Here is an 18,984-nt window from a genome sequence, read left to right on the forward strand (position 1 = left end):
TCTGTCATTGCTGCTGCATCCCACACTCCCTGTGCAATGCTTTCCCTACCTGCTTGGGCTCCAACATCCCACACCAGGCTTCTCCTCTCACTGATGTTCTTCTTGCTCTACTTGGGCTCCATTACTCCTAACTAGTCCAGCATCCTCACCTTGCTTGGGCTTTAGCATTCTGATTTGGGTAACCACAGGATTCCCCCTATCCTTGCCATACTCATTTCTCTTGCCACTTAGTGACCTTTGGATTGATCTGAACAAGGAAACGATAAAAGAGAAGTTATCATTTTATTTTCAAGTTAATATTTGCTGAGTATTATTTATCAAGCTCTATATTATCTCATTTTAGTTACATAATAACCTTGATTACATTTTACTAATTGAAGCAGTCAAGATGAAAGAAATTGTCACTTGCCAGAGTCCACAGCTGGTAAATGGATGATCCAGGACTGGAACTTATCTTGCTGACTATAAACCAATGCTCCACTTGGAAGCTGTGTACATGTGATGCATAGAAAAAATGGTTAATTTTCATAGTCAGTAATCGTAGAATTGGTAGTGTATAAATCTTTTGGGGATATAATTGTCAGAAGTCTCAATTACAAGCCCAAGATAGACGATGCAGTAATAATTTGCTAATTACGTATTTTGAAAAGATTGCACTTAAAGAAAATGTTTTCTCTTTAATTATGGCATTAAGGATTTCAAAAGGTACTTTATAATTTATACCATTTCATTTCATAATTTTATTTCTTTTCTCTCTGTTTTAAAGCATATTCTAAGGGTTAAACTTTTAAACTTTATTTTTTATTTTTATTTTTTTTAATTGACACGGAGTCTCACTCTGTCGCCCGGGCTGGAGTGCAGTGGCCAGATCTCAGCTCACTGCAAGCTCCGCCTCCCGGGTTTACGCCATTCTCCTGCCTCAGCCTCCCAAGTAGCTGGGACTACAAGCGCCCGCCACCTCGCCCGGCTAGTTTTTTGTATTTTTTAGTAGAGACGGGGTTTCACCGTGTTCGCCAGGATGGTCTCGATCTCCTGACCTCGTGATCCGCCCGTCTCGGCCTCCCAAAGTGCTGGGATTACAGGCTTGAGCCACCGCGCCTGGCCTAAACTTTTAAACTTTAAACTACACAGTGAATCACTTTATTTTATTTTATTTTTTTTTTTGAGATGGGGACTCAGTCTGTCTCCCAGGCTGGAGTGCATTGGCATAATCTTGGCTCACTGCAACCTCCGCCTCCCAGGTTCAAGCGATTATCCTGTCTCAGCCTCCTGAGTAGCTGGGATTACAGACGCGTGCCACTACACATGGCTAATTTTTGTATTTTTAGTAGAGACAGGGTTTCACAATGTTGGTCAGTCTGGTCTCGAACTCCTGACCTCGTGATCCACCTGCCTTGGCCTCCCAAAGTGCTGGGATTACAGGCATGAGCCACCACATCCGGCCTGTGAATCACTTTCAATATGCCTTTCCATAATTTAGAAAAAGACGTATAAGAAGGAAGATTTCTTACATTGTTTGCCTTTTGTTAAATGATGGTGACGCATTGTATGAAGCAGTTTCTAAAAGGAAAACCTGAGTAATTACTTAGAAGAGACTGGCTTTCTAAACTTAGCTAACAGCTATTATTATTTAATTGTCAGTTTTACGGTAACTTGGTAAGTTTCCTGCTTAATCTAACTACTCTAAATTGTACTAAAAAACCTACCCTGTTCCTCGCATTGTATTTTTCACGTCTTTACAAACTTGCACTGAGGCCTTAACTTCCTACAGTATCAGCCAGCTCATGTAATGCCCATGCCAGGCATTCCACCATTTGCTTTCTGCAAGTTGTCTCATCTAAATTTCAGAACTACATTCTTATTTTGTAGTTCTATTGTTACTCCAATTTTATAGTTGAAAAAACTGAAACTCAGTGGGGTAAAGTAACTTGACCGAAATCACATCTCTAGGATAACAATGGTTTCTTCTGCAATTCCTTCTAAAGGACCTACCTGAGGCTGTTTTACAGTTAACTTTTTAAAATAAGATAAATGGTTGGGACTTAATTAAACTAAAGAGCTTTTGCATGGCAAAAGGAACAGGCAGCAGGATAAACAGACAACCCACAGAGTGAAAGAAAATCTTCACAATCTACACATCTGACAAAGGACTAATATCCAGAATCTACAATGAATTCAAACAAATCAGTAAGAAAAAAGAGAAGACTCAAGTTACTAAAATAAGAAGTTAAATGAAGGCGTTCTCCTGGACACACAAAAAGAAAATGGATTAAAAGAGAATACTATGGACAAATTGTATACCAACAAATTAGAAAACCTGGATGAAATGGGCAAGAAACACACAAACCCTGAAATCTGACTCAAGAAGACATAGAAAATCTGAACATGTCTATAACAGTAGATATGTTTACACCTTCTAAACACTTTACTTCTTCTAAAAAGATAGAATCAATAATCAGAAGCCTCCCAACAAATAAAAGCCCAAGACCAGTTGGTCTCATTGGTGAATTCTGCCTAACATTTACTGAAGAATGAACACCAATCCCTTTCAAACTCTTCAAAAAATAGAAGGGGAGAAAATACTTTCTAACTCATTTTTTGAGGCCAGCATTACCCTGATATGAAAACCAGACAAAGATACCTCAAGACAAGAAAACCACAAACCAACATTCCCAATGAAAACATATGAAAAATAGTCAATGTATACTAGTAAACCAAATCAAGTAACATACTAAAAAGGCTATACACTATGATCAAGTTGAATCTATCACAGGAATACAAGGGTGGCTCAACTTATGAACATTATTCAATGTAATACACCACAGTAACAAGATGAAGGGGAAAATGAATGACCGTCTTGATTTATGCAAAGTATTTGACAATGACAAGAATACTCAACAAATTAGAAATAGAATGGAACTTACTTAACATGATGTAGAGACCTAATTAGAGAAAAGGAGTCAGGCTGGCGGGACCAAGGGAAAGCAAAAAGATAGAGCAAATAAACTATAAATATGTCTTTCTTCATAGTTATATAAACAAAAGAGGAAGTAAATGAATTATAGGTCTGTTTTTCTTTATGACCCAAGACATATAGTCCTCCTGAACAAATAACATACATAACCTACAAACTTCCTGCTTACCATAAAATGCCTCAATTTATCAAACATCCTGGCTGACAGAAGAATGCAAGTTTCCAAGTTCCATCTTATAAAATCTCCAGCAAGCCTTTGTTTCTTTGTAGTCACCTCCTCTACTGCTGGCCTGCACATTGCCTCCTCACAACATATTTTCATACTTTCTTTAATGAATCTACCTTTCTTTACCTACAATTGTCTTGGTAAATTCTTTTATCTCTGCACCACCAACCCAGATAGTCATCGCTCACCTACAACACATGATAAACAGCATTTAGGGAAAACACATAGCTACATCATACTCCATGAAGAATGAATGAAAGCTTTCCCCTAAGTATAGGAAAAATACATGATACCTGCTTTTGTCCCTTCTATTCAGCATAGTTTTGAAAGTTCTGGCTAGAACAATTATGGAGGAAACAAACAAACAAACAAAAGGGATCCAAATTATAAAGGAAGGAGCAAAACTATTTGCAGATCATGTGATCTTATAGATAGGAAATCTTAAAAGATATACACACACAAACTATTACAGCTAATACATTCATGGAAGTATTGAGTATATAACTAGCACTTAAAACTTAGTTTTGTCAATATGCTGTTTGCTATGTTAAAATAAGATTAGTTTTGTTTCTACTCATAGCAATGAATAATCCAAAACTAAATTAAGAAAATAATTTCAGGAGGGTGGAGCAAGATGGCAGAATAGAAAATTCCACTGATTGTCCCTCAATGCAAGGACACCAAGCTATCTACACAGACAAAACACCTTCATAAGAATGAAAAATCAAGTGACCACTCATAGTACCTGGTTTTAAATTCATATCACTGAAAGAAGCACTGAAGAGATTAAAAAAAGAAAAAAAGAATCCTGAATCGCAGACACCACCCCTCCCTTACCCCTGGCAGCAGCAGTGGGCATCTCTGGACACTGGGGGAGGGAGAACACACCAACTGTGAGTCATTGAAAGTGCTGTTCTGTTAGAACAGAAAGGAAACACAGACCAAACTCAGCTGACCTGCCCACATAGGGAGGGACCCAGTGATCTAAACTTGAGTTCCTGCAAACCTCACCACCACGGGCTACAGCACTCTCTCTGCAAGTAAACTTGAAAGGCAGTCTAGGCCATAAGGACTGCAACTTGTAGGTGAGTCCTGGTGCTGAATTAGGCCCAGAGGCAGTGGACTAGGGGGACATGTGACATACTGAGACACTGGCCAGGTCAGCTAAGGGAGTGCTGGCATCACCCCTCTCCTAAGCCCAGGCTACACAGCTTGTGGCTTCAAAGAGAACCCCTGTCTTCTGTTTGAGGAGAGCAGAGGGAAGAGGGAGAACTTTGTCTTGCATCTAGGATCCCAGCCCAGCCACAGTAGGATAGGGCACTGGTCAGAATTGTGAGGCCCCTATTCCAGGCCCTGGCTCCCAGACAACTTTTCTAGACACACTCTGCACCAGAAGAGAACTGGCTGCCTTGAAGGAAAGGACCCAGTACTGCTACCATTCATCACTTGCTAACTGAAGAGCCCTCGGGCCCTAAAAAACCAGCAGCAATATTCAGGTACTACATTGAGGGCCTTGGTGAACTTCTGAGATTTGATGACTTTAGGTGAGACTCAGGACATAACCAGCTATGGTGGCTATGGGACAAAACTCCTTCTGCTTGAGAAAAGCAGAAGGAAAAGTAAAGAAGACTTTGTCTTACATCTTAGATACCACTATGGTCACAGTTGTGTAGAGCACCAAGCAGGCTCCTGGGGTCCTCAATTCCAGGACTTGACTCTTGGAGGACATTTCTGGACCTGTCCTGGGCCAGAATGGTACTCAGTGCCCTGAAGGATGAGTCCCAGGCCAGGCAGCATTCACCACAAGCTCACTTAAAAGACTCTGGGCCTTAACAGTACACCATGGTAGTCTGGCAGTACTCTTCATGGCCTCGGGTGGCAGTAGCTATGGTGAGGCTCCTCTTCCTTTGGAAAGGGGAAGGAAGAGTCGGAAGAAATGCACTGTGTGGTTTGAGTGCCAGCCTAGCTGAATACAACAGAACACCCTGTAGACTTCTAAGGTTTTTGACTCTAGTCCCTGATTCCTAGGTGGTACTTCTGAACCCACCTGGGGCTTGAGGGACCTTGCTGCTCTGAAGGGAAGGACACAGGCCTGATTGGCTTTACCACCTGCTGATTGTAGAGCCCCAGGGCCTTGAGTAAACATAAGAAGTAGCCAGGGAGAAGTTACAGTGGGTCTTGGGCAAGACTCAGCTCTGTTCTGGCTTTAGTTTGACCCAGTACAGTCATAGTGGTGGTGGCCACAGGGGTGCTTTTGTCACTCCATCCACAGCTTTAGGTGATTCAGAACAGAGAGAGAGAGACTCTGTATGTTTGAGATAAAGTAAGGGAAGGGAACAAGGGTCTCTGCCTGGTAATTGAGAGAATTTTCCTAGATCTTGTTCAAGATTAGCAAGGTGGTACCTCTATAAGACTGCAAGAACCACAGCATTACTGGGTTTGGGTTTCCCCCTAAAGCAGATACAGCTTAGATCACAAAACCCCAAGTCCTTTCAAATATCTGAAAAGCGTTCATAAGAAGGATGGCTACAAATAAGCTCAGACAGTGAAGACTACAATAAATACTTAACCCTTCAATGCCAGACTTTGAAGAACATCTACTAGCATCAATGCCATCTGGGAAAATGTGACCTAACCAAATAAGGCAACAGGACCAATCCTGGAGAAACATATATGTGACCTTTCAGACAGAGAATTCAAAATAGCTATGTTGAAGAAACTCAAAGAAAGTCAAGATAACACCAAGAAGGAATTCAGAATTCTATCAGATAAATTTAACAAAGAGATTGAAATAATTAAAAAGAACAAAGCAGAAATTCTGGAGTTGAAAAATGCAAACTACTAAAGAATACATTAAAGTCTTTTAATAGCAGAATGAACAAACAGAAGAAAGAATTAGGGAGCTTGAAGACAGGCTAACTGAAAATACATAGAGGAAACAAAAGAAGATTCTAAAAGCAGCAGGAAAAAAGGAACAAATAACATACAATGGAGCTCCAATATATATGGCGGCAGGCTTTTCAGTGGAAACCTTAGAGGCCAAGAGAAAGAGACATGACATATTTAATGTGATGAAGGAAGAAAACTTTCACTCTAGAATAGTATTATCCAGTGAAAATGTCCTTCAAACATGAAGAATAAAGACTTGCCCAGACAAACAAAAGGTGAGGAATTTCATCAATACCAGACCTTTCATACAAGAAATGCTAAAGGGAGTACTTCAATCCAAAAGAAAAGGACGTTAAAAAGCAATAAGTAATCATCTGAAGGTACAAAGCTCATGGATAAAATAGTAAGTACACAGAAACACAGAATATTATGACACGGTAACTGTGGTGTGTAAACTACCCTTATCCTAAGTAGAAAGACTAAATGATGAACTAAAGACTAAAGAAATCAATCAAAAACAACAACTACAATAACTCTTCAAGACATAGTCAATACAATATATAAATAGAGACAAAAAACTGTTAAAAAGCAGGTGGGTGAAGTTAAGGCGTAGAGTTTGTATTAGTTTTCTTTTTGCTTGTTTGTGTATACAAATAGTGTTAAGTTGTTATCATGTTAAAATAATGGGTTATAAGGCGGTATTTGTTGGCTGGGCATGGTGGCTCATGCCTGTAATCCCAGCACTTTTGGAGGCCGAGGCAGGCAGATCATGAGGTCAGGAGATTAAGACTATCCTGGCTAACATGGTGAAACCTCATCTCTACTAAAAATACAAAAAGTTAGCCAGGTGTGGTGACACATGCCTGTAGTCCCAGCTACTCAGGAAGCTGAGGCAGGAGAATTGCTTGAACCCGGGAGGTGGAGGTTGCAGTGAGCCGAGATTGAGCCACTGCACTCCAGCCTGGCTGACAGAGTGAGACTCCATCTCAAAAAAAAAAAAAAAGAAAAAGAAAAAGAAAAAAAACCCACAAAACACAAAAAACAAAACAAACCAACAAAAATAGTGTTTGTGACCCTTGCAGCAACCTCAAACCAAAAAACATGCAATAAATACACAAAAAATAAAAATCAAGAAACTACGTCCTATCACCAGAGAAAATCACCTTCACTAGAGGAAGACAGGTAGGAAAGAAAGAAGGAAGAGATGACAACAAAACAACTAGAAAACAAATAACAAAATAGCAGGAGTAACTATTTACTTCTTAACAACAACATTGAATGTAAATGGACTAAACTCTCCAATTGAAAGACAGACTGGCTGAATGAATAAAAAAGATCTATTGATCTGCTGCCTATAAGAAACACACTTAACCTATAAAGACACACATAGGCTGAAAATAAAGGGACAGAAAAAGATATTCCATGCCAATGGAAACCAAAAAAGAGCAGGAGTCACTATATTTATATCAGATGAAATAGATTTTAATCAGAAACTATAAGAAGAGACAAAGAAGGTTACTATGTAACGATAAAGGGGTGTATTAGTCTGTTTTCATGCTGCTGATAAAGACATACCTGAGATTGGAAAGAAAAAGAGGTTTAATTGGATTTACAGTTCCACATGGCCAAGAGGCCTCCGAATCATGGCAGGAGGCAAAAGGCACTTCTTACATGGTGGCAGCAAGAGAAAAATGAGGAAGAAGCAAAAACAGAAACCCCTGATAAACCCATCAGATCTCGTGAGACTTATCCAGTATCATGAGGATAGCAGGGGAAAGACCAGCCCCCATAATTCAATTACCTCCCCATGAGTCTCTCCCACAACATGAGAATTCTGGGAGATACCAATTCAAGTTGAAATCTGGATGGGGACACAGCCAAACCATATCATTCCGCCCCTGGCCCCTCCAAATCTCACGTCCTAACATTTCAAAACCAATCATGCCTTCCCAACAGTTCCCTAAAGTCTTATTTCAGCATTAACCCAAAAGTCCACAGTCCAAAGTCTCATCTGAGACATGGCAAGTCCCTCCCACCAATGAGCCTGTAAAATCAAAAGCAACCTTTACTTCCTGGATACAATGGGGGTACAGGTATTGGGTAAATACAGCCATTCCAAATGGGAGAAGTTGGCCAAAACAAAAGTGTTATGGGGCCCATGCAAGTCTGAAATCCAGAGAGGCAGTCAAATTGTAAAGCTCCAAAATGATCCCCTTTGACTCCAGGTCTCACATCCAGGTTACGCGGATGCAAGAGATGGGTTCTCATGGTCTTGGACAGCTCTGCCCCTGTGGCTTTGAGGGTTGAGCCTCCCTCCCGGCTGCTTTCACAGGTTGGCATTGAGTGTCTGAGGCTTTTCCAGGCACGCAGTGCAAGCTGTCAGTTGATCTACCATTCTAGGTTCTGGAGAACAGTGGCCCTCTTCTTCAGCTCCACTAGGCAGTGCCCCAGTAGGGACCCTGTGTGGGGGCTCTGACCCCACATTTCCCTTCCGCATTGCCCTAGCAGAGGTTCTCCAAGAGGGCCCCAACCCTGCAGCAAACTTGCCTGTGCATCCAGGTGTTTCCATTCATCTTTTGAAATCTAGGTAGAGGTTCACTAACCTCAATTCTTGACTTCTGTGCACCCACAGGCTCAACACCACGTGGAAGCTGCCAAGGCTTGGGGCTTCCATCCTCTGAAGCCACAGCCTGAGCTGTATATTGGCTCCTTTAAGCCACAGCTGGAGCAGCTGTGACAAGGGCACCAAGTCCCTACGCTGCACACAGCATGGGGACCCTGGGCCTGGCCCATGAAACCATTATTTCCTCCTGGGTCTCTGGGCTTGTGATGGGAGGGGCACCATGAAGGTCTCTGACATGGCCTGGAGACAGTTTCCCCATGGTCTTGGGGATTAACATTAGGTTCCTCGCTACTTATGTAAATTTCTGCAGCCAGCTTGAATTTCTCCCCAGAAAAAATAGGTTTTTCTTTTCTGTCACATAGTCAGGCTGAAATTTTCCAAACATTAATGCTCTTCCTTCTTTATAAAACTGAATGCCTTTAACGGTACCCAAATCACTTCTTGAATGCTTTGCTGCTTAGAAATTTCTTCTGCCGGATACCCTAAATCATCTTTCTCAAGTTTAAAGTTCCACAAATCTCCAAGGTAGAGGAAAAAATGCCGCCAGTCTCTTTGCTAAAACATAACAAGAGTCACCTTTGCTCCAGTTCTCAAAAAGTTCCTCAGCTCCATATGAGACTACCTCAGGCTGGACCTCATTTTCCATATCACTATCAGCATTTTAGGCAAAGCCATTCAACAAGTTCCTAGGAAGTTCCAAACTTTCTCACATTTTCCTGACTTCTTCTGAGCCCTCCAAACTGTTCCAACCTCTGCCTGTTACTCAGTTACAAAGTCAAGTCTACATTTTTGGGTATCCTTTCAGCAACACCCTACTCTACTGGGTACCAATTTACTATACTAGTCCATTTTCACACTGCTGATAAAGAGATACCCGAGACTGGGGAGAAAAAGAGGTTTAATTGGACTTACAGTTCCACATGGCTCGAGAGGTCTCAGAATCATGGTGGGAGGTGAAAGGCATTTCTTACATGGCAGCAGCAAGAGAAAAATGAGGAAGAAGCAAAAGTGGAAACCCCTCATAAACCCATCAGGTCTTGTGAGACTTATCCACTGTCACGAGAATAGCATGGGAAAGACTGGCCCCCATGATTCAATTACCTCCCCCTGGGTCCTTCCCACAACACGTGAGAATTCTGGGAGATACAATTCAAGTTTAGATTTGGGTGGGGACACAGCCAAACCAAAGGGTCAATTCAGCAACTGGATATAACAATTTTAAATATATATACACCTAACACTGGAGCACCCAGATATATAAAAGAAACATTATTAGAGCTAAAGAGAGAGATAGGCCCTGATACAATAATAGGTGGAGACTTCAACACCCACTTTTAGCATTGGACAAATCTTTCAGACATAAAATTAACAAAGAAACATTGGACTTAATCTGCACTATATACCAAATATATCTAACAGATATTTACAGAACATTTCATCCAATGGCTGCAGGATACACATTCTTTTTTTCTCAGCACACAGATCATTCTCAAGGATGGAATATATGTTAGGTCACAAAACAACTCTTAAAACATTCAAAATAATTAAAATAATATCAAGCATCTTTTCTAACCATGATGGAACAAAATTGGAAGTTAATAACAAAAGGAATTTTGGAAACTGTACAAATACATGAAAATTACAATATGTTCCTGAATTGCCAATGGGTCAATAAAGAAATTAAGGAGGAAATGGGAAAATTTCGTGAAACAAATGATAATGGAAACACAACATACCAAAACTTATGTGATACGGAAAAAACAGTACTCAGAAGAAAGTTTATAGTAAGTGCCTACATCAAAAAAGAGAAAAAAACTTCACATAATCTAACAATGTACCTTAAAGAACTAGCAAAACAAGAGCAAACAAAACCCCAGATTAGTAGGAAAAAAGAAACAATAAAGATCAGAGCAGAAATAAATGAAATTGAAATAAAAAAATACAGAAGATCAATGAAACAAAAAGTTGCTTTGTTTGAAAAGTTAAACAAAATTGACAAACCTCTGGCCAGGCTAATGAATAAAAAACAGAGAAGATCCAAATAAAATCAGAAATGAACAGGAAAACATTACAACTGATACTGCAGAAATTCAGAGGATTATTAGAGGCTACTATGAGCAACTATATGTCAATAAATTGGAAAATATAGAAAAAATGGAAAAATTTCGAGATACACACAACCTACCAAGATTGAATCAGAAAGAAATCTAAAACCTGACAGACTGATAACAAGTAATGAGATAGCAGCTATAATAAAAAGTTTCCCAGTAAAGAAAAGCCCAGGACTTGATGGCTTCACTGCTGAGTTCTACTAAACACTTAAAGAAGAACTAATATGAATCCTACTCAAACTATTCTGAAAAATAGAGGAGGAAGGAATACTTCCAAACTCATTCTATAAGCCCTGTATTACTCTGATACCAAAACCAGACAAAGACACATCAAAAAAAAGAAAACGACAGGCCAGTATCTCTGATAAATATTCATGCAAAAATCCTTAACAAAATGCTAGCGAACCAAATTCAACAACAAAAAAGATCACTCATCATGACCAAGTGGGATTTATCCCTGGGATGCAATGATGGTTCAACATATGCAAATCAATCACCATGATATATCAACAGAATGAAGGACAAAAATCATATGATTTCTTTCCTTCTTTCTTTTCTTCCTTCCTTCCTTCCTTTCTTTCCTTTCTTTCTTTCTCTTTCTTTCTTTTTTCTCTCTCTCTTTCCTTTCTTCCTTCCTTCCTTTCTCCTTTCTTTCTTTCTTTCTTTCTCTTTCTTTCTTCCTTTCTTTTCTCTCTCTCTCTTTCCTTTCTTCCTTCCTTTCTCCTTCCTTCCTTCCTTCCTTCCTTCCTTCCTTCCTTCTTTCTTTCTTTCTTTCCTTTCTTTCTTCTTCAGAATGGGCAAAAACCAGGTGATTCTCCTCCCTCCCTCCCTCCCTCCCTTCCTTCCTTCCTTCCTTCTTGATGGAGTCTCACTTTGTCAGCCAGGCTGGAGTGCAGTGGCGCAATCTTGGCTCACTGCAACCTCTCCCTCCTGGGTTCAAGTGATTCTCCTGCCTCAGCCTCCTGAGTAGCTAGGACTACAGGCGTGCACCACCATGCCCAGCTAATTTTTTGTGTTTTTAGTAAAGATGAGGTTTCACCATGTTGGCCAGGCTGGTCTGGAACTCCTGACCTTAAGCAATCTGCCGGCTTCAGCCTCCTAAAGTGCTGGGATTACAGGGAGCCACCATGCCCAGTCTTTTTTTTTTTCAGATGGAGTCTTGCTCTGTTGCCCAGTCTGGAGTGCAGTGGTGTGATCTCGGCTCACTGCAACCTCCACCTCCGGGGTTCATGCAATTCTTCTGCCTCAGCCTCCTGAGTAGCTGGTATCACAGGCACATGCCACCATGCCCAACTAGATCATTTCAACTGATGCTGGAAAAGTAATAAAATTCAACATCCCTTCATGATAAAAACCCTCAAAAAAAAAAAAAAAAAAAACTGGGGATAGAAGGAAAATATCCTAACACAATAAAAGCCATATATGACAGATCCACAGTTGGTATCATACTGAATAGGGAAAAACTGAAAGCCTTTCCTCTAAGATCTAGAACACTACAAGGATGCCCGCTGTCACCACTGTTATTCAGCATAGTACTGGAAATCCTAGCTAGAGCAATCAGACAAGAGAAAGATATAAAGGGCATCCAAAATTGGAAAGAAAGAAGTCAAATTATCCTTGTTTGCTGATGATATGATCTTATGTTTGGAAAAACCAAAAGACTCCACAAGAAAGCTATTAGAACAGACAAATTTAGTAAAGTTGCAGGATACAAAATCAACATACAAAAATCAGTAGCATTTCTATATGCCAACAGTGGATAATATAAAAAAGAAATTAAAAAGTAATCCTATTTAAAATAGGCACACATAAAATCAAATACCTAAGAATTAACCAAATAAGTAAAATATCTCTATAATGAAAACTATAAAACAGTGATGAAGGAAATTGAAGAGGACACCAAAAAATGGAGAAATCTTCCACATTCATGAATTGGAAGAATCAATATTGTTCAAATGTCCATACTACCCAAAACAATCTACAGATTCAATGCAATCCCTATTAAAATACCAATGACATTCTTCATATAAATAGAAAGAACAATCCTAAAATTTATATGGAACTGCTGAAGACCCAGAATAGCCAAAGCTATCCTAAGCAAAAAGAATAAAACTGGAGGAATAACCTTACCTGACTTCAAATTATGCTACAGAAATATAGTAACCAAAACAGCATGGCCATGGCATAAAAACAGACACATAGACCAATGGAACAGAATAGAGAACTCAGAAACAAATCCACATGCCTACAGTGAACTCACTGACAAAGGTGCCAAGAACATACACTGGGGAAAAGAAGGTCTCTTCAATAAATGGTGCTGGAAAAACTGGATATCCATATGCAAAAGAACGAAACTAGACCCCTATCCCTCGCTACATACAAAAGTCAAATCAACATGGATTAGAGATTTAAATATAAGACTAAACTATTAAGCTACTACAAGAAAACATTCAGGAAAATCTCTAGGACATGAGTCTGGGCAAAGACTTCTTGAGCAATATCCCACAAGCACAGGCAACCAAAGCAAACATGGACAAATGGGTTCACATCAAGTAAAAAAGAAAATCTTCTGCACAGCAAAGGATACAATCAACAAAGTGAAGAGACAACTCACAAGAATGGGAGAAAATATTTGCAGACTACCCCTCTGATAAGGGATTAATAACCAGAATATATAAGGAGTTTAAACAACTCTATAGGAAAAGATATAATAATCTAATCAAAAATGGGGAAAAGATTTGAACAGACCTTTCTCAAAAGAAGATGTATAAATGGCAATGGGCATATGAAAGGTACTCAACAAATATATGGAAAAATGATCAGCATTACTAATCATTAGAGAAATGCACATCAAAACCACAGTGAGATACCATCCCACATCAGTCAGAATGGCTATTATTAAAAAGTCAAAAAATAACAGATGCTGGTGAGGCTGCAGAGAAAAGAGAATGTTTATACACTATTGGTGGGAATGTAAATTATCCCAGCCACTGTGGAAAGCAGGCTGGAGATTTCTCAAATAACTCAAAATAGAATTACCATTCGATCCAGTAATCCTTTACTGGGTATATATCTAAAAGAAAATATATTATTTTATTGAAAAGACATATGTACTCATATGTTCATCACAGTACTATTCACAATAGTAAAGACATGGAATCAACCTAGATGTCCATCAACAGTGGACTGGATAAAGAAAATGTGGTACATATATATCATGGAATACTGTGCAGCCATGAAAAAATAAATCACATCCTTTGCAGCCACACGGATGTAACTGGAGGCCATTATCCTATGCATTTATGCATTTATAGGATTAAAGGACTCATAAGGAGTTTCTCTTGGCCTGCGGTGTTTTGTTTTTAGTTTTTTAGATTGATGAAATGCCAGGGTGAAGGGGATAGCCAATTGGATTACAGCACAAGTCCTGCTCTAATTATTTGGCAGAGCGTCCAGTAAAGGTCCTTCATAGTACTACCATACATTTGCCTGGGGATGGCTAAGCATGGACTGATGGGCAAGCTCTTGGAAAGGCTTGAGCTCCTTGCACCTTTTTATGCTTCCAAGGAAACCAGATTTTCCTCTTGCCATGAGAGGCCCAAAGTAAACTTGGCATTTAGAGGTGGAAGCTGGATTGCCTTCAGGGGCTGACTAGCAGGGTGTTGAATTTCAGGAAATAGCAGAGAAAGCTCAGCATGATGGATTATCCTAAGCAGTGGGATTCTGAAAAAGATCCACCATACAGTCCATATCTGGTCTATAAAGAGACCATCCGAGTGGAAAGGCGATAATCTGGGCCTCTGACCTATCATGCATACAAGCGTAATAATTGCCTTTATTTAAAGTGCGAACGGAATATTTAATCCATTCCAGCTTGGCATTTGCATCTTGATATTTTGTCTTGATGGCTAAGGTCTGCCAGTGTCTTTACAATAGACACTCTAGTTTTATTAGATGTAGGAGCAACCTGTGGGGGATCTAGAACTGAGGCCACTGAAGGAGGAGAAGATGGGGTAATAATGCGTATTTTCTAGAGTTAGTTAAGGCGGAGGTGGTGACAGAGAGAAGGACAGGGTTACATTGATAAGGCTGACAGTTAGAAGGGGTAGTGTTTTCAGTGAAATAGATGAAAGGTTTTAGATCTGCACAAACCTTTTTTGTGGAAGTCTAACTTTGCTCCTGAGTAGTTTAAAGGACACAGTCCTATTTACTACAAGGTTCCCAGGCTGTAGGATCAGAAAATCAGCATCTTGGCTGCAGGTGATCACAATGATGGGTGCTAGGGGTAACTGTGTCAATTAGAGGGCCAGGATATAAATATTTGTGTGAAAAGGCTAGCTGTCGTTGATCTTTTACATTTCCACAAGGTATGATAGAGCAAGCATTAAAGGCAATGGTCTGAGGTGAGTTATCATAGTTACATTAATAACAAAGGAGCTAGTAACAGAATAAGGAAAGAAAAGGAAGCAATATAGAAGGCATATGAAAATTAAGCTTTCTTTAACTTAGTAGGGCTTGATCTTAGTACAGTAACCTAAGATGTTTTCTTGACTCGAGTATGGTGGGTCCATTCTTTCTTGGCTGTGCCACGGCAGTCTCAGTGGTTAACAGCATAAAATAGGGTCCTTCCTAGGCTGACTCGAGTTTTTTTCTTTCTTTTGATGAGAACGTGATTTTTAGGCTGGTGCTGGTGTACTGGAAATTCTAGGGGTGGTACCTGTGCTAAAAGACTTTTAGTTCTGAGGGAAGGGAAAATGGAAGATAAATTAAGTATATACTTTCTGCTGCATATCTTGGGGCTTGAGGCCTCATGGTGATGCCTCCCGCTCCATTCCTGCTCAGCACTGCCCAGGGGACACAGCGGCCTTGACCCGTCTTAAGGTCTTGGCCTTCTCGTGGCTTTCACTGCCCCTGTGCGTTGTGACCTTGGGGATGAGGGACCTTGTGACTTACCTGGCCACCTTCGGGCCTTAAGAAAACTAAACACCATTTTATATTTGACAGTGCTTTTTGTATGATTTTATACCAGATAAGTTAAATTTTACCTTTAATGTGCTATTAATGCTAAACTTAATTTTAATAAAATCTTATAGATGTTATGTATCCAATTTTAATGTCTGATTATAAGGTAAGATTTTTATAGACTCTTTTTAACCTTTTATAATTTTTGTTAAAGAGCAGGTTAGTGCTTTAAGAAAAATATATTGTGCTTTTATTTTAATGTCCAGCTCACAGAAAAACTGGATGATACCTCTTTAACTTTAGCTAATATATTTACATACAGAATTTCCTTTACAATTAACATTTTAAAACTTGCTTATTTAAAACAAATTTTTTTAACCTTTTAATGTAGGTAAAAATCCATATTCTTATGCCTCCTTATAATCCTGTTATTAAAAGTGTATTTTATTTTTCTTACATACTTTGCACATAAACTGTTTTTAAAATAGTTTTATATTCAGGAGGCCTAATTACTTTTAAATTATACAATATTTGTTGCATAAATTCCTTTTTATAACTTTTCTTATGACTTTCACAGACAATCTTCAACATGTTTTAACTTTCTGCCTTCCTTTACACTGTTTCCTTTCCTAGTTTCACCTTCTGGGTCTTTCTTTGATTTCTGTCTCTTCCAGTTTCTCTCTTACTCTTTCTTTCTATTTCTCTCTCTCTCATTTGCACTCTATTTTTCTTTCTCTCTCTCTGTCATCTTCTGTTTCTTTTTTCCTTTCTGAGTTCTTCTGGTCTTGCAGCCAGCAGGGCTGGGCAAAGGCATGGCCCTCACCCCCACATATGCGCTGCTGTCTATTTCTCCTGTTTTTATTTTTCTCTGATTTCACTTTTTACTTTTTTTTTCCCCCTTTTTTCCTACACTTAGTTTCTTGGGCTGGGTGGGATTTGCACGGCTGCAGTCCAGGCCCCGGGCCTTCACTAGCCTTGAGGCTTGGCAGATGTCTGCCACAACTTGCAAGAATTATGCCTTTTCACCTCTTCTGCTCTCCTCCTGGCACTGGTCCTCACCCTCTTTTTCACACAGAGCCTGGCTGGGGGGAGGAACTTACCTTTTGGCATGCCTGGCTGTTTGGCCCCACACTTGCTGTTTTTGCTCTCTTTCTCTCTGACTTCCTCTCCTAGTTTCTTTTTCCTCTCTGCTGGTCTTTTCCTTTCCCTCTGCTGCTGTTTTCCTCCCTCTCCTTCCTCTTCCACTAGGGGAGCAATGAGTGGGAGAGGAGCTTAGCCTTTTTCTTTCCTCGAGAAGGGGGGAAGGGGAGTTTTGAATATATATACACATATTTTTTTACTACCAGAGGTTTGTGTGAGGTTCAACCCTCTCTCAATGGGGATTTCTCACCTCTTTTTGAGGTTCAACCCCCTCAATGGGGATTTCTCACCTCTTTTTTGACCTCCAAGACATCCTGACTAAGGAATACTTCACCGTCCCCCCCCCCGCCCCCCCCCCCCCCCCCCCCCCCCCCCGTGGCTTTCTTTCCTTAGTCCTGACTGGGGAATGTTTTACCGCCCCTGCAGTTTCTCTCTCCTTGGTATGTCCTAACCAAGGAATGCTTTACTGCCCTGTGGCTTTTTCTTTAGTCTTGACTACCAAGGAAATACTTTACTGGCTCTCCTGGTGTTTTTTTCCTCGATCTGTGTGCCGAGTTTCCTGGTTCACATGATATGTGAGGATCTTTTACTCCAGGTCACCAGCCAGTGTTTTTTTTTCTTTTTCTTTTTCTTTTTTTTTTTTTGCGTTGCTGAGAGTCCGGGTTTATTTGTCACTCCGGGTGGGTCTTGAGTCCTTATCCCTGAGGCCACTGCAATGAGGCAGAGGAGCAGGCTCCTTCATGAGAGAGGAATGGAGACCACCCCCAGAGGAGAATGTATCCCCGTACCAGCCACCAAGTTGTTTGAAATGCTTGTTCTTCGGTGCCATAAAGAAATAGCACTTGAACATAAATTTAATTTTCTCAGCAAGGCCATTTTTATACTTTCTGCGGAAATGTTACACTCGCCAGCAGTTTTGCCACGAGAGTACACTGAACAAAGGAGACAAGGTCATTTATAACTTGATGCATCCACCTTACTACTGTGTCTAGTTTCTATTGGTTGGAACAGGGTTTCACATTCTGTATTTGTCTTGATTGGCTAGCAATCTAGAACGTTTTTAAAAGAGGAAAAGGCAGAGGAGAACAAAGGAAGGAGGAAGTAACTTGTGGAATGCTGAGAAAGGTAAAAACATCTTCAAATAAGGTAGAGGAACAGGCAATGACCTAATGTTTGCTTGGACTAGTATAAGCATTCCACGGCAAATATTTAGGCTAAATTGTGGGAGCTAAGAACATAAAGTACATTGATTTCTTTATTATGTCTAGCAGATATTTAAGAATGTTAGCACAGGTCTTTGAATACATTTTCCTTCTAAGAGAAGTTACTATTTATTCCTAATTAGATGGGGAGGAAAATCTTTGAAGAGGAACCTCTGCTTTGCTTTTCACAACTGTGTGAATCAGTTACAGAAAACAGAATTGTTCTTTAGAGAAAGTGACAATCCTCATGGAGAAAGTGGAAAAATCCTGAAATGTACTGCCACACATGCATACTTTCAGAAATTTGCATAATTGTAGAACTCTTCTTCCCATTTGATCACCCACCCCATCTTTTTGTTCTTTATTTACTATTATTTCAGTGGGATTCAGGAAAACAAGAGAGATAAATGCATGAATTCCACTCCACACTGTGCCATGGAGGCAAATTTACTTTAAGTCCACCCAGTTGGTGAATTTAAATGGTTTAAAACAACAGTAAGGAGGAGGAGATGGGCTGTAAAAGAAACTGCTTCGGTATCATAAAGTGATTGATAGAAATAGTAGATTACAATTTAAGAGATTGAAGATAAATTTCATGGACATTTCTAATGGATGACTTGTGCCTGGACCTACCAGAATCATTGGAGTCCCTCCTAGAGATGACAGCAATCTTTGTTTCCTACAATTCTTGGTTCTTCCAAGATTCAGCAATAGGGTGTTGATGGTTTAAGACATAAAGACAATATAATTCTTACTTTCATCTCATTTAATCTTAGAGGCATTTGGCCAAGCTATTGTAGTTTGGATTCCACAAAAGCAATGCCCCCAAAACAAGGACTTGGCTACAGATAGATTAT

At 39.9% G+C, this 18,984-nt stretch overlaps 1 long non-coding RNA gene across 1 annotated transcript; it reads right to left on the reverse strand.

Annotated features, from left to right (window-relative positions):
• Positions 1-432: 432 nt before the first annotated feature.
• Positions 433-17,147, reverse strand: LOC117064573. The gene is made up of 3 exons (XR_004429538.1): positions 16,886-17,147; positions 1,512-1,560; positions 433-488 (listed from the first exon to the last, which is right to left on the reverse strand). It is a non-coding gene; the product is annotated as an uncharacterized LOC117064573 (long non-coding RNA).
• Between the last annotated feature and the right edge of the window lie 1,837 nt (positions 17,148-18,984).

Source organism: Trachypithecus francoisi, unplaced genomic scaffold (genome assembly GCF_009764315.1).
Source record: "Trachypithecus francoisi isolate TF-2019V2 unplaced genomic scaffold, Tfra_2.0 Lachesis_group2, whole genome shotgun sequence".
Lineage (NCBI taxonomy): Eukaryota > Metazoa > Chordata > Mammalia > Primates > Cercopithecidae > Trachypithecus > Trachypithecus francoisi.